The following is a 16927-nucleotide window of genomic DNA, read 5'->3' on the forward strand; positions in this document are numbered from 1 at the left end:
AGGGAATACGACGTACTTGACTGCTGTAAACCCTCTCGAAAGTGTAATATGTCTGCTCCCTGGAAAGTACAGAAAATAGACGTCGAAATTGTACCCCTCAAGGTGAAAAAGATTCATCATGAACCGGGACAATTACGGTGTTTGTATGGAAGCATGATATCTCGGTTACCAAGAGGCAACAGTTTACATGTATATTGCGACGGGTCGGTGGCGGAGGATGGCAGGGCAGGGTGTGGTGTCCTAATAAGGGATTATACGGAGTTTGGGACTGTGGACAGGATAATTGAACTCCGGCTTAGTAATTATATATCATCCACACAAGCTGAACTGCAGGCCATTCTGGCGTGTTTGGAGGAAGTACGTCATGACGACAAAAATGTTTTTGTATTTGTCGATAGCCGAGGAGCACTGGAGTCCTTAAACAGTAGAAACCCAGTCTTCATGTCTATAGTGGAGGACTGTAAGAGAAGAATAACTGAGATACAGCTGAAAGGTTATAGTGTGAAATTCATGTGGATTCCATCTCATGTTGGAATAGTGCTTAACGAGGTGGCGGATGACTTGGCCAAACGTGCCACATCAAAACCACAAGTTGACATCGAATGTGAATTCACAATGAGACAAATAAGAAGCAAAATCAGAAATATTCAGGCACAGGCGGGAGTGGAGAGGAGAGAGATAATGTATGAGAGTAGTCAAACCATGCAACACTACATGTATGTGAGTCAAAACACCCATTTCACTTATGGTAAAAGGAGAAATGCTTGGAGTGACTCTGTGTACATGCGGCTCAGGCTTGGGTACAAATATTACTGGGAATATGGGATAGATGTTCATGGTAATGACACGAAGTGTAAACTATGTGGTATGTTAAGGTCTCACACCCTTGCCCATTATATTCTTGATTGTCCGTTGATTAGTGTATATAGAAACACTGAGATAAGGACTGTTCCTGAACAAATAGCCTGGATGTGTCACAACGGAAAGGTTGATGATATTCTTGAGAGATATAAGAATTTTGCACCAAGATTGTAATATTTTGTTGAATTATCTGCAGGTGTCTTGCAAATTGTCTATACAGTATACCTAGGTCATAAAAGTATTTGTGTGTACGTCTGATACCATACTACTTGTGAGGGAGGAAATGTATATGTTTACCTCTCAGAATGTTTGGTAATATGTTTATTTGTGATGTGTGTATATGTATATATTAACACGTTGTACTGAACGGGGTGAGAATAGCTTGAGCTACCTCATCCCTTTGTGTGTATTTTACCTCAATAAACTTATTTCAATTTTCAATTTCAATTTCAATTTCAATCAGGTACCCATTCACTGTTGGGTGAAAAGAGGCTACAGTTAAGGATTGGCGCCTAGTCAATCCTCCCCGGCCTGGATAAGAACCCAGGCCAAAGCGCTTGCGAAGCACCTGACGAGTGTCTCTCCCCTGCGCAACGGAGACACTACATGTGATTGAAATAGAAAAATCAAAGAATTTAGAAGCAAATCCTAGTAAGAATTCCAAGTTTGCCTTCTGTAAAAGTTGCATATATTATCTGTAAGCTCACATCTCTAAAGTTAATTAAAAAAAGCGTTACGATAGATAAAATAATAGGTAATGGAGAAGAAAAGAAAGTGGTACTGAACAGAGTATAGGCGTGCCACAATTAAGGCTTTAGAGATTCGAATTTCTATGTATTTTAAAAAGCCGAGATATTGTACACATACGTCTTTAGAATAAGTATTGTACTATACTGTATGTAAGAAAACGGAGTGTATACGAGAACTCAATTGTAAACGCTCTTCGCTAATTTTTGCATATATTTTTGTAATGGGGAAGGTAAGAGTCAATCATTGTAGATCAAAATTATGAACCTGTCCTGAGAGCAAATTCATTACCTTGAGCAACAAACTGCCTCATCAAACCACCTGGAGAATTGTCTAGATATTTGTCATGGTCTGAAAGCATATTATGGTTCCAGTAATGGTCTACTTGTAAATTGGCAACAGAACCTTTGACCTAAACATAGATTATTCATAAGTTATAATTTAATTGTATTCTAAGTCGTTTTGTTAAAGGTCGAATTGCTGACCCAGAATGCAACTCCACAACAAACTAACTCTTGGGTTAAGTTCGCTTTACTGCTACTGAAATTAACTGTCAAATTGGTATAAAAATGCTTAGGCTAACTCATCCTAATCCTTGCACAGAAGCCCTCCAGAATTTCTTTATTGAAGATCAGCATTGTTCCAAATGGATAACAAAAACTGGAACTCAACTCAGAATGTATCAGGTTCATGATTTGTACCAAGAGAAACAACAACGGCACTTTCCTGCACCGTGGGAGGTTACACCCTTTCCAGTTTTAATCCCTCCCTTTCCACCCAAGAAGCAAATTAGAGATCAGCCCAAGCTTCGTCTTGAGGCAAAGCTCGACGCCTTAAGCCATATTGATGCTCTGTCCACAGAGCATTCTCTCTCTCAAATTATATATACTGATGGTTCCCTACACCGCACCACGGGTGCAGCTGGAAGTGCAGTTGTCCTGACAATGGGCGATGGCCTATACTTTGAGTGGGGAGTCCGTATAAACAACTGGGCCTCTACCCTTCAGACTGAACTATTTGCCTTGATCCTTGCACTGAAATGTGTACAAGTCTCAAAACTTGATACATTAATTGTAAGTGACTCCTTATCATCCTTAAATGCTCTCAACTCTTTAAGACATAACTGTAACATGCTCGTGTCCGAAGCTAGACACAAATACAACAAAATTATTAAGGATGGTAACAGAGTCCATTTCATGTGGTCTCCATCTCATGTTGGCCTCCGAATGCATGATAGAGCTGATAAGTTAGCCAAAGAATCTGCCTTTAAAGGAGCCGTTGAGTGTAACCTTGGATTGTCAATGAGCAATCTGAGAGCAGCTGTACACCGAGAACTTCAACAAGATCTTGTAGATCTGAGGCAAAGTGAAATTGACACCAGTAATTCCATCTATCATCATACTATCATGCAAGAGGAGCCACACATCTATGGATCATCCAATAAAATCAGCAGACTTCTAGATGTTACTACTGCTCGGCTTAGACTCGGTTACAAGTATCTCTGGGAATTCTCATTATCTGCTGATGTAGACCTGACCAAATGTAAACTGTGTCAACAAAATTATTCGCACACCCTCCGTCACTATGTGATGGAGTGCGAAAAGATACGTGAATTTAGAGACAATTCTATAACCAATGTTCCAGCGATGTGTCAATATTTCATTCAAAATGATCTGCTACCAGAAATTTTAGCCAAATATCCCCAGTTTGCTAACTGTAGGTAGTAACTAAGTGATTGTAACCTATCCACCGCTGCCCACTGGATGGGGGGCGGTGTGCAGGACAAACATATAAATTTTGACACTAGCTCTCCACATATGTCAGTTGCTTAATTTAGAACCTGTACTTGAGGTCGATCTCGAACCCATTGTTGATGTGATGACTTATATTGAATTTTGTAACTAGCTCATCAAGATTGTAACTTGCTTAGCTAAATGAATTGTGGGGTTCAGTCCCTGAGCCCATTATGTGCCTCTGTAACCCTTTCCACTACCGCCCACAGGATGGGTATGGGGTGCATAATAAATGAACTAAACTAAAAAAAAAACTGCTAGGTTAACAGGGACGTTCGGTGACAGGAAATGGGCCCAATCATTTCTGTCTCGCCCGGGATTCGAACGATTGTGAATCGAGAACGAATCTGACTGTACGGTAGTACAGTTGGAGGATATTCATTCAAACCACTTCTTCAAAAGTTCAAATGTAACGCACACAATGGGTAACAGCTTCAAACTCAACATGCCACAATGTAAGACAGAACAGATGTGTAGCGAGTAGATTATGCTAATAATATACTGGCTCCAAACTCATTAGCTTAATGAGAGTAGCACAACTCTCATTAGCACCAATGATGGGTCACCCAGAGGGTTATAAACCCATGGAACCGCCTATACCAGCCGAAGCTGTAAATGCCCCCGTTCAATATTTTTAGATAAAATCCTTAGGAGCAAAGGGGGGTACTTCTGACAAGCCGCCGGCTTTCTATCCCCGTCGATACCATTATAATAGAGATAGTGGCCCAGGCCAAATTTAGTTTAAAATCATTGATAATTGTGCATATTCGAAAGTGTTCTAGCTCTTGATCACAGAGTTTACAATTGGAGCTAAGTGTTCACTGTTGCAATACTTATTGCCTAGACTACGCAATAGATATTTAATGTGTTCATATATGAAAGTGGATGGCAGCGCTTCATCAAACGTCACTAAGTACTGAAGGTTTTCCGTTGTCGGGGGCAGGAGGCCTGTTAGGCTTATCGAGAGTCCTCTACAGCCAAAGGCGAATCTGTCCTTGAGGTTCCCGCAGTACTTACTGGCCAAATTCATCAGTGATTAACCAGCTGATCGAGTGACAATCAGGACTTTCGTTGTATATTCACATCATTGGTTCTGCCCAGTTAACACAGGTCAGCTAAAAAACGCCAATTCTTTGGTCGATTTGTATTGGTATTTATTATTAATTAATTACAAACGGGTAAAAGTTATGAACAGGTAAAGCAGGTAAAACTATAATTTAAAGACTTACCTCGCTTGTTAAAATTAGTCACTTTAGGAGTTCCGTGAACTGCAGAGAGGCTGACTTTACTGAGAGCCAAATAATAATGCAGAAGGTTTATACACAGGACCTGTAAATTAACACTTTTCGAACTTTCCTTCGAAATTCATTACTCGGGAGTTGTAAACATTACTCAACATAATACCAAGAATGAGAGATTTAATTGCATTTAATTTGTGAACCGTTGAATAAAGTTTCATTAATACTGTTCATAACTTTTAAAAGCGAGAAAAGAATCAATGTAGTAAGCTATTTCTGGGTATGAGATGAGGAGGAGGGCGAGAGCACATATCCTCACACGGGCGCTCCACAGTTTAACTGAGGACAGTGTCGGCGCGCAGGGTTGCCAGATCCAAATTGCTGAAAGTAGCGAGCTGACGATCAAAAAGTTGCGAATTTATAATAAGAGTAGCGCAATTTTTTGTTTAGTGATTGATACGGGTTTCAAAGTAATATATTTTGATATATAGAGTACACTACACGATGTTAATTGTTTTATTAATATTTCTGCACACACACACACAGGTCCAATTAGGTGAGTACACACACACACACATATATATATATATATATATATATATATATATATATATATATATATATATATATATATATATATATATATATATATATATATATATATATATATATATATATATATATATATATATATATATATATATATATATATATATATATATATATATATATATATGTCGTACCTAGTAGCCAGAACGCACTTGTCAGCCTACTATGCAAGACCCGATTTGCCTAATAAGCCAAGTTTTCCTGAATTGATATATTTTCTCTAATTTTTTTCTTATGAAATGATAAAGCTACCCATTTGATTATGTATGAGGTCAATTTTTTTTTTATTGGAGTTAAAATTAACGTAGATATATGACCGAACCTAACCAACCCTACCTAACCTAACCTATTTTTATAGGTTAGGTTAGGTTAGGTAGCCGAAAAAGTTAGGTTAGGTTAGGTAGGTTAGGTAGTCGAAAAACAATTAATTCATGAAAACTTGGCTTATTAGGCAAATCGGGCCTTGCATAGTAGGCTGAGAAGTGCGTTCTGGCTACTAGGTACGACATATATATATATATATATATATATATATATATATATATATATATATATATATATTAACCTAAAAGGGGTACCACCTCTGGTGCAAGTGTAGGGACCCATAGCCTCGGAGAAGAAAATAAAGAGTACCCAGAGAAGACCTTGTGGATCCTCACTGAACACTGATATTTTCTCCTCCTACCAACCCTATTCTTTTAGTATGTGTGTATATATATCTAACTTTATTTTAAAATTTCATTACATAAAGAGGGTAATGCACAATCTGAAGCCCAAGTGACACCCCGCAGCCCGACCAGTTGTGTAACCGGAGCCCGACCAGTTGTGTAACCGGAGCCCGACCAGTTGTGTAACCGCAAGCCTAGCATGAGCGAACCAAACAACCTTTGGATCACAACCATGCATGAACCAAAGCCAGACTATGCACAACCCGAAGCCCAAGTGACACCCCGGGAGCCCGACCAGTTATGTAACCGGAGCCCGACCAGTTGTGTAACCAAAGCTCGACCAGTTGTGTAACTGTAAGCCTAGCAAGTATACCTCTCATCCAACCCCCACAAAGCTAAACAGTCCCAGAGCACAACCAAACTCCATTCCTAGCTCGAACCAAACAAAAATCTTCTTAGCCCTACCTAAAATACTTGCCCTAGACACCAACTATTGAGCCATAGCAAACAATTGAACTATATACAAAAAAAAAGAAGCCCGGATTTCTAGCAAACATATAAACAGAGCCTTAGCAAACAAACCTGGAGCACTTGTACACAAACAACCGCTGGAGCACAACCATGTACGAACCGGAGCACAACCATGCACAACCCAAAGCGTAACAAATCACACCCCCAGAGTTATGTGACCGGAGCCCGACTAGTTGCGCAACCGGAGCCCGACCAGTTGCGCAACCGGAGCCTCGAGTTGTGTAAGCGCAAGCCTAGTCAGTTGTGTAACTGAAACCCGATCAGTTGTGTAACCGGAGCCAGACCAGTTGTGTAACCGCACGCCTAGGTCTACTTAGACTGTAGCTGGTGCACCCCACACATGAATTATTGCATCCAGGCATGGAGACCTCATCTTCAGAAAGACATAGCTGCTCTGGAGCCATGTTTTACCAGAGCTATGGAGCTATGTTTTACGACAAAAATCATACCAGAGCTTAGCCATCTGTTGTATCAGGAAAGGTTGAGGGCCACAGGGCTAACAACATTGCAAACCATGCATGACAGGGCGGACTTCATAGAAACCTTTAAAATACTAAACAATTTGGAGGATGTCGATCAGGACAATGTCTTCAAAAGGTCATTTGTTACACGAACAAGAAGCAACGGGTTCAAACTCAACAAGCCAGAATGTTGGAAAGGAAACAGGAGATGCTTTTTCACCCATAGGGTTGTAAACCAGTGGAACCGCCTGCCCGCCGAAGCCGTAAATGCCAAACCTCTGCTGGGTTTTAAAATGCAGCTGGAAAAGATCATCAGGTCAAATGGGGGGACCTTTGACAAACCGGCAGCTTACTGCCCTCATCGAGGCCACTTGTGTTAGTAGCCCTCAGGTAAATTCAGTTCCAGGAGGGGTGTCCCCGCTCCTTCCTGTTGGGAAATTGTTCATCTATTGTAGTATCATGCTATCATGCAAGAGGAGCCACACATCTATGGATCATCCAATAAAATCAGCAGACTTCTAGATGTTACTACTGCTCGGCTTAGACTCGGTTACAAGTATCTCTGGGAATTTTCATTATATGCTGATGTAGACCTGACCAAATGTAAACTGTGTCAACAAAATTATTCGCACACCCTCCGTCACTATGTGATGGAGTGCGAAAAGATACGTGAATTTAGAGGCAATTTTATAACCAATGTTCCAGCGATGTGTAAATATTTCATTCAAAATGATCTGCTATCAGAAATTTTAGCCAAATATCCCCAGTTTGCAAACTGTAGGTAGTAACTGAGTGACTGTAACCTATCCACCGCTGCCCACTGGATGGGGGGCGGTGTGCAGGACAAACATATCAATTTTGACACTAGCTCTCCACATATGTCAGTTGCTTAACTTAGAAACTGTATTTGTGGTCGATCTCGAACCCATTGTTGATGTGACGACTTATACTGAATTTTGTAACTAGCTCATCAAGATTGTAACTTGCTTAGCTAAATGAATTGTGGGGTTCAGTCCCTGAGCCCATTATGTGCCTCTGTAACCCTTTCCACTACCGCCCACAACATGGGTATGGGGTGCATAATAAATGAACTAAACTAAACTATTGCAGTATTTATACATGGGACTGTCGCTTGTCACTAAACTTAGTTGTTAACTATTAACTTGATGAAATAATATTACTTTATACGCGAGAATAATTCTGAATACAAAGCGATAAAATATACGAATACGGCAATAATTGGGTGGCCACGTAGGTGAGCCTGGCCTGAGGACAGGCAACTGTAAATAATTCGCCCTCCACATACTTCAAGTGAAAATAATTGCCAAAAGAACCTAAATACCGAACCTACTATACGCCTAATTAATTATAGAATATAAAATTAATTTATACTCGATAAAAACTATTTTTAATACACAGTACATGAAAGTCGATAATAAATGCGTCTTGGGATGTGGGGGAGACGACCGCCGCGTTAACGAGCCTAGCCTGACGACGGGGTGGTTTAACAATGGGGAAGTGTATTCTACATAATATCCTACCCATATAATGTTGGCAAATCATGATCCTCAAAATCTTCCACAATATCCGAGAGAGGACAGACTATTTAATTTAGCATTAGTGGAATACAAACATTTGAATACTACAGAACCCAGATGAAAAAAAAATACGGACTCGGAGACATTACAAAACTCAATGTTATAATAGCGAACAAATGTATAATGCATTAAGCATTGTAGGTGGAGCACTATATATTCATGCGTACCTCCCAACTGCTCAGATATATTTGCAAAAAAAAAAAAAAATCTCATCAGTCTTACCTACACGGGAACGACGCACCACACACCGCCGCTGCTTCTTGACGACTGGCGGGGTCGTAATCGATGACCCGGTCACCCGTAAGCGACCAACTGACCCAGAGACCCTCTGCCTAAAATAATTTGAACACCATATTGAAATTCCTAGCGTATAGCGCCAGGAATGTATAGATTAATATTTATATGCATTATAGGCCTTTCTAAAGTAATTTATAGATCTGAATATCATACATTGTCTAACAAACGAATTATTTAAGTTAAGATTTTAATTATGCCAAATACAAGTCTCATCGCACACAAGAAGATTCGTCGGCGTATATATATATATATATATATATATATATATATATATATATATATATATATATATATATATATATATATATATATATATATATATATATATATATATATATATATATATATTTTTATATATATATATATATATATATATATATATATATATATATATATATATATATATATATATATATATATATATTAATCATTATTAAAAAGACATCATTAAAAGAAGCCTTGCCTCTGCTCAGTGTCCAGTGGAGAGAGAGCCCCACAACCTACTGAACCGTGACTGTTAGCTTGGCCGGCCGACCAGACGGAATCACACTGCGACCGTGGAAGGGTGGCAGACAGTTGGCATGGGACTATACTTGTGTATCCACCCTGGCAACCACATACATCAACCTCTCTGCCGGCACAGCAGGAGCCGCGGCGACACGCAGAGAAAGAGACAAGTCAGCCAAGTACAGGCAATTAGATCATCGGTACAACTTCGGTCCAATAGGGTCTGAGACCCTAGGCCCATGGGAAAAGAGTGCAAGAAGGTTTCTTAAGGATCTTGGTTCCAAGCTCATTGACACCACAAGAGACCCTAGAGCAGCAAGTTTTCTCTTTCAGCGCCTCAGTGTTGCGATCCAGAGGGGGAATGCTCGCTGCATCCTCGGTTCCTGCCCGGCGTCGGAGGAGTTCGAGGAAATCTATAGCCTCTAGGAAGCGAACTTTTTTTTGTGTCCTCTTAATGTTAATTTTTTGTATAAAATCATATATGTAACTGTATAACCTTGCATAATAAAGTGTACACCATAAAAAAGGGGGGTGGTAGGAGAAGCGAACACTCTTACGTATTCAGAGTTAAATGGCAGGTTTTCCCCTGAATGCTCTGTGTTCCCTTCTCTGAGGCTGTGGGTCCCTATAATTGCACCAGAGGTGGTACCCCCTATATATATATATATATATATATATATATATATATATATATATATATATATATATATATATATATATATATATATATATATATATATATATACATATATATATATATATATATATACATATATATATATATATATATATATATATAAATATATATATATATATATATATATATATATATATATATATATATATATATATATATATATATATATATATATATATATATATATGTCGTACCTAGTAGCCAGAACTCACTTCTCAGCCTACTATGCAAGGCCCGATTTGCCTATTAAGCCAAGTTTTCCTGAATTAATATATTTTCTCTATTTTTTTTCTTATGAAATGATAAAGCTACCCATTTCATTATGTATGAGGTCATTTTTTTTATTGGAGTCAAAATTAACGTAGATATATGACCGAACCTAACCAACCCTACCTAACCTAACCTAACCTATCTTTATAGGTTAGGTTAGGTTAGGTAGCCGAAAAAGTTAGGTTAGGTTAGGTTAGGTAGGTTAGGTAGTCGAAAAACAATTAATTCATGAAAACTTGGCTTATTAGGCAAATTAGGCCTTGCATAGTAGGCTGAGAAGTGCGTTCTGGCTACTTGGTACGACATATATATATATATATATATATATATATATATATATATATATATATATATATATATATATATATATATATATATATATATATAAAGAGTTTTTAAATTCTTGTAAAGTCACTATATAACACGCATAGCGTTTCGGGTAGGTCCTTAATCCTAATTTTTCCCTCGGAATATGACCAGCCAAATCGTTTAACAACCTATTCTCTGCTGGGTGAACAGTTAAGGACTGGCGCCCGGTCAGTCCTTGAGGGTCCACAGACGAGAACGTGGTTGTAAGTATAGGTCCACAGGCATGGGTCCCAGTGCCCATCATCTGGGTTGGAGGGCAACAGTGCATTGCTTTGCTCAGAGAGTATAATGCTGCAAACACAGCACTCCCTTCAATATGCAAACTTTTCAGTATTATTTAATTAGCTAAGATTTACCTGAATTTACCAGAGGGTCACTATCTCTCAGTGAGGATAGGAAGCCGGCGGCTTGTCAAATGTCCCCTATTTGACCTGGTGATTTTATCGAGCAATGTTTTTTTTTTACTGTGGTTCCATGGTTTCCCTGAATTTACTCAAGGGTGGCCCTCGGGCAAATTCAGGTATCTCTCTCTAGTGGTCTCGACGAGGACAGGAAGGTTGTCTGGCTTGTCGAAGGGCCCTCCCATTTGTTTTGGGGCCAAACAAATGCCAATGTTTTGGCATTTACGGCTTCGGCGGGTATGCGTTTCCAAAACTGTATAATTCTATAGGAGAAAACAAATATTTTCCATCCATCAGTGTGGCTAGTTGAGCTCGAAACCGTTGCTCCTTGTTCGTCTTACATCTAGCCTTTTGAAGAAGTGTTCTGGGTCAATATCTTCCAAATAATTCAGTAATTTAAAAGTTTTGCTGAGAACAGCCCTGTCATTTCTGGTCCCTATGGCCCTCAACCGTCCCTGGTATGAAAGTCGACTTAGTTCGGAAAAGATTTTAGTCGTCCGGTGTTGAACTTTCTCCAAAGCAGATATGTCTTTCTGAAGATGAGGTCTCAATGCGTGGATATAATAATCAAGTGGAAGTACACCAGAGATTTATACAGTTGTATAACTACCTTTTCCTTCGTCAAAATTTCGTTTGACTATTCCAAAGGATTTGGTTTGCTTTTATAACTGCAGCTTCCACTTGTTGTACAACTATCAGGGATTGGTGGATTCTGACTCCAAGATAATGTTGATTTGGTAGTTGTGCATTGTTATGCCCCACATGGGTGAAAAAAAATCTGTTTTCTGTTCTAAGTTGTGGCTTGTTGAACTTGAAATCGTTGTTCCTTGTTTGTGATTGATTGATGAAGATTAAGCTACCCAAGAGGTGGCACGGGCATGAATAGCCCGTAAGTGGAAGATTTTTTTTGGAGTGAATGTGATCTTTGGTCATAAAAGTGTATACTGCGTGCTGTGCTCGCATTTAAATTGTCAGTCTGTGGCTGCTATCGCGGGGTGCTTGTTTGTGTTGCATCTGACCATAAATAATCATCATTATTGTTGTTGTTATAGATTCAGCTACTCGGAACAAGTTTCAAACAGCACGGGCTATGGCGAGCCCGTAACTTACCTGGCACAGGAGCGGGGCAAGTAGAACGGGCTATGGTTAGCCTCGTTAATCATCACTGAGTTGCTTAACATTAATTGCCCAAATTAGCCAAACTTGCTTTTAAATTAGCCCAAAAAGTAGCATGCAGCGAAATTAAAAATTTGGGAGCGCGGGGGCTCTCTAAAGTAGCCCAATTCGCTACATGTAGCCCAATCTGGCATCCCTGTTGGCGCGCCGGGCAGCAAGGCGATACCTTACCTTATAACCTAGCTTGAAGTTAGGCGATGAAGGCAGACGCTGTCCCAGGTAACGTCAGGCAGCAGGACCTGGTGGAGGCAGCCACTGTGTGGTGAGCTCGGGGTGGACAGGTGGTCCCCAGTGACTGATCGGGGAGGACAGGTTGTCCCCAGTGACTGATCGGGGAGGACAGGTGGTCCCCAGTGACTGATCGGGGAGGACAGGTTGTCCCCAGTGACTGATCGGGGAGGACAGGTGGTCCCCAGTGACTGATCGGGGAGGACAGGTTGTCCCCAGTGACTGATCGGGGAGGACAGGTGGTCCCCAGTGACTGATCGGGGAGGACAGGTGGTCCCCAGTGACTGATCGGGGAGGACAGGTTGTCCCCAGTGACTGATCGGGGAGGACAGGTTGTCCCCAGTGACTGATCGGGGAGGACAGGTGGTCCCCAGTGACTGATCGGGGAGGACAGGTTGTCCCCAGTGACTGATCGGGGAGGACAGGTTGTCCCCAGTGACTGACTGGTCGGGGAGGACAGGTGGTCCCCAGTGACTGACTGCTCTGTGTGGTGTGCTTGGGGAGGACAGGTGGTCCCCAGTGACTATCAGGAGGGAGGTTCTAGGTGACGCCCTCACACTTTCACCTTCACTCAGAGGTCCTATACGCTCCTGAGTTGGCCCATGACTGAATTATCCGTGGATAAGATCGGAGACAGTGAATAACCATGTCATTATTTATCGTCTTCATCACCTAAGTATATAATAATTAAAGAAACTATAGAAGGCCTATTGGCTCATGCGAGGCCGCTCCTATTTATATGGGAATGTTGCAAGAATGTAAAAACATCAATACTATGTACTCTCATAAACCCAATGTACCTTCTTGTATATATATAAATAAATAAAAAGTCGACCAAAACTCATTCATATGTATGTCTAACCTACGCTTCAAGCAATCAAGTGATCCCACATCTATTATGTTATCAGTAAATTGTTCCATCGATCAGTCATCCTATTTCCAAACCAGTATTTTCTCAGGTTTTTACTGGCTCTAAGATTCTTTAAAGTATACGGAAGTTTAATGATTTTTGCATGGATATTCCTAAACGGGCCCTAGGCCTCTGGCTGGTTCGCTAGTGTTATTCACTTCTCTCTTATTTAGGCGGTAGATGAGTATTTATGACGTATGTTGACTTCAATAAGATTATGTCCAATATGTTTGGCAACTGCTTCCACGCTGTTAAATCTCAGCAGAAATCTTCAATGCTAATATTTCCTCTCTCCTGAAATATGTGCCCCTCTACTTGGACTGGTCGGTACAGCGGAGACCTTGTTTCTTGCAGGTCGGCGTTCAATTCCCGAAGGTCCAAGTCGAAGGACACCATTCCTTCCTTCCGCTCTGTGCCAAATCTTTGTCCTCATATTCCCCTCCAAGTGCTAAATAGTCCTACTGGCTTAGTACATTCTCCTCGTAATTACCTTACTTTACCTTCTGGAACCTGTAAGCCTATTTCCAACCGATGCGGTGTAAGCGCACTTTAGATTTTCCATTGTACTCTTTCATATAAATAAGTGGTTTCGTAGTTGCTCTTGAAGAATGGTATTAATAATGGGACTAGAGTTTGTAATAGCTCTGATTGCTGATTTATATCGAGTAATTAGTGGGCGAAGGTAATTTTGGGTTATAAATCACCAGGCACAGATACTATAAGTGTGATATGGATAGATGAGAGAATAATAGTGTTACCAAGGCAGAACGAGGTATGTATTATCTGATCCCGGAGAGAATGTCTACGTTTTTAGACACGTGTTGCATTATGTATATGACAATGGAGTTCAGCTTGTTATCAGTGTGATCTCCAAGGAATTTACCTTCTATTTACATATTATTTGGATCAGATGTAACAGTTTAGTTTAGTTCATTTATTATGCACCCCATACCCATCTTGTGGGCGGTAGTGGAAAGGGTTACAGAGGCACATAATGGGCTCGAGGACTGAATCTCGATGTAACACAAACAAGGAACAACGGATGAAAGCTCAACAAACCACAATGCAAGTTTTCTGGAGATGCTTTTTCACCAAGGTTATAAACCCATGGAACCGGTTACCCTCCGAAGCCATAAATGTAACTGCTGAATTTTAAAATCCAGTTAGATAAAATCGTCAGGATAAATGGGGAAGGGGCCTTTAACAAGCCATCAGCTTCCTGTCCTCGTCGAGGCCACTAGAGATAGTGGCCCTCAGGTAAATTCAGGTACCCAGGTTCAGTTAGCTTGTGGGATTTGCAACCTGGGGGGGGTGTTAGTAATTCGACCCTTGAGGGGGGGGGACCTCGATATAAACGTAACATGTATATTTACACTAGCTGCCTTTCCCCTGACACAATGAATTATTATTTTATTAATTATGTGTGTACATTTGTTCTGTTGGATAACATTTTGTTTACTCTGGTATATGGGAGTTGAGCGGCGGCGACGATGGCGTCGGACCGACTATAAATCCTATTTGGTCGCCGCGGGACCCTCCTTCACCACCATCGACACCTGCTCCTGCAACAGTCGCGACCCTCACTTGTTCCTCGACAGTGTATGTCTCAAACTCCAAAGCTGATCCGCACTCTCATATGTTTACACTCTTTTTTCCCGTTTAATTATGAACTAATGGAGTGTTTTATCCAATAATATAAGTGAGTACAAGTGTGGGTGAGTGTTAAGTATGGGTGGCGAGGAGGGCGGCCAGAGGGCCTGGGGGGTGCCACCCGCCACCACTCGCTACTGGTAAACAGCTGATTTTGATTTTGATTCTTACTTGGCAACTTGTGGTTGTTGCTAACACGAGCAGATCTGTGGATTACGAGGGACTTTAAAGTTAACTGAGCATAGTTAATGTAATCCACGTTATTGATATTATATGGCGAGTGAGGAACTTTGACATAATAATGTCTCAGAATTATGAAATAGAAAATTGTGGTGTCCGTAAAGTTTGGGGCCTTTCTCTCTCGACTTCATCCTTGGGAACGAAGATTTAGCGTGGTTTTTTGTCCTATCGTCTCTGGTTTATTGGTTATATATGACTTAAAACTACGAGAGGCCAGAGATTCCAGGAGAACTTCAAATTTAGTAAAGAGTTGAGAGAAATGGGAGGATTGGAGTAGGTGTACTAGCAGTAGGTCAAAGCATTCCCTACCCAGAGCACCACGGACACTGGCTGTACTCTCTCATATTCGCAGGATACTATTTTGTTTCATAACAGACAGTAATAATTAATGTTCATTATTTTGAAATGCAAATATGGGTTCCCTAATTGAAAATTTTTTCTTCAGTAGTTTTGGTTTTGTTTTGTTTTCATCTTGGGGTCAGAATGTATCCAAAACCTGAATTTTTTTATTTTATTTTTTTTTTACTACATTTTTAGTAAGCAAAAGACCTCTTTAAAGTTGTGCAATATTTATATATGTCAATATGTGCTCAAGACGTAAAATATTATAAATTCAATAACAAGCATAATTGCTTTATTGCATATGTAATGTTAATGTTATGACTTAAAAGAGGCATTACTCTATAAATGATACCTAGGCATCTATCGTTTACAGTCAAAGCCAAGTGTCTGGGAACACTGAGACACGTCTCCAGACAGCAAGTTGTCACGTATACAGTGCTAAATAATTTTGCTAATATAACCATTGTATATTACTGATTTGACTTGGATGTTTGTGGGTGTTTTAGATGGATGCCAGGTATCTCGATGTTCGGTGGCTTATTACTTGGGAACCACTGAAAATTAAGATCTGATGTTACAGTATACGATAGTAGTGTGTTGCTATTCTTTGGTGGTGTTTCCCTTTTTTTCCCTATCATTCAAAGACTAGAAAAAACAAACGAGAAAATCGGTAGGAGCCATGAGGAGGCTTCGAACCTGCGCTCTGGGTACTCCCAAGCACTGGAGCACCCTTAGACCACTACCTTACCTTGCCTTGAGGTTACCTTGATGACCACTACACCATGACATTGAAAAAATTGCAACCGGGGTTTCAACCGAATCCTCTAGGGGTACCGAGGCTTCCACTGAAGCCTAATGAAGCCTTCACACATTGCACTCTTGCATTTTGGCTGTGGTCTAAGGCATGTGCTTCAGAGTACACAGAGTGCAGGTTCAGATCCTCGTCATGGCTCCTACTGATTTTCTCACTGATACATCATATTAATGTGATTCCTTTTGCACACACGTGGTTGGTGATTCATTTCTTGTAAAATGCTAACCAGTGCATTCTGATAGCAATATGCAAAGGAGTATGGTGTGTAATTACCTAAGTGCAGTTAGAGGATGAGAGCTACACTTGTGGTGGTCTGTCTCTCCAGCACTTTTTGTAATGTAAAGCTAAGCAACTGACAGTTTTGGCCTTCATCACCACCTTACTTGTTCAAACCAACTACCACTGTTTGCAAAAGTGTTTTTTTTTTTTTATTGGGGGGGGGAGCTTTGTTTAGTTAGCTGAAATTATTGGCCTCTTGATCTTTTAAGTTTTAGGAAAGAAATTTTTTTATATAAATTTT

General features: G+C 40.3%; 2 protein-coding genes across 12 annotated transcripts in view; one reads left to right on the top strand and one right to left on the bottom strand.

Moving 5' to 3' along the window:
- Positions 1-4958, bottom strand: part of LOC123762706 (uncharacterized) — a 29850-nt gene extending 24892 nt beyond the window's left edge. Inside the window, exon 1 of the mRNA XM_045749407.2 lies at positions 4631-4958. The gene's annotated coding sequence lies outside the window, so the exon portion shown is untranslated. The remainder of the gene's footprint in view (positions 1-4630) is intronic.
- Positions 4959-14826: 9868 nt separating this feature from the next.
- PAN3 (Poly(A) specific ribonuclease subunit PAN3) overlaps positions 14827-16927 on the top strand; it is a 93857-nt gene continuing 91756 nt past the window's right edge. For 2 of the 11 annotated variants that reach the window (XM_045749410.2, XM_069332211.1), the window contains exon 1: positions 14905-15060. The gene's annotated coding sequence lies outside the window, so the exon portion shown is untranslated. The other 9 variants (XM_045749409.2, XM_045749414.2, XM_069332206.1 and 6 more) reach the window with 8 other exon arrangements.

Source organism: Procambarus clarkii, chromosome 27 (genome assembly GCF_040958095.1).
Source record: "Procambarus clarkii isolate CNS0578487 chromosome 27, FALCON_Pclarkii_2.0, whole genome shotgun sequence".
Lineage (NCBI taxonomy): Eukaryota > Metazoa > Arthropoda > Malacostraca > Decapoda > Cambaridae > Procambarus > Procambarus clarkii.